Source organism: Penaeus monodon, chromosome 25, assembly GCF_015228065.2.
Source record: "Penaeus monodon isolate SGIC_2016 chromosome 25, NSTDA_Pmon_1, whole genome shotgun sequence".
NCBI lineage: Eukaryota > Metazoa > Arthropoda > Malacostraca > Decapoda > Penaeidae > Penaeus > Penaeus monodon.
This window is the reverse complement of record NC_051410.1, coordinates 35105960-35106304: the sequence shown is the minus strand read 5'-3', so window position 1 is coordinate 35106304 and position 345 is coordinate 35105960.

Here is a 345-nt window from a genome sequence, read left to right as displayed (position 1 = left end):
GGCCCCCAAAAAACTGAAACAGGACTCACAAAAGGCGGAGTGAGAGCGCGGCCGCCAGGAGGTGATCGGACCCGCGGATCTGGAAGCCCTCTCGCCATAGCGCGACGAGGGGCCTTCGTGGAAATGTGGCTAGGGGGCTTCCAGGGGATTCCCTTGAGGTTGCCGGAAGTGGGCTTTCGTTGTTTTGGCATTTTGGCTCTTGGGTGCGTGTGGGTGTGATTTTTTTTTCTTTATTTTTCTTTATTTTTTCTTTTAATTTTCTTTTCTTGTACTCTGTTTTTTTTCACCTTTTGTTGTTTTGTATAATTTTTTTCTCCGTTTTTTGTGATTTTCTTCTTTTCTATT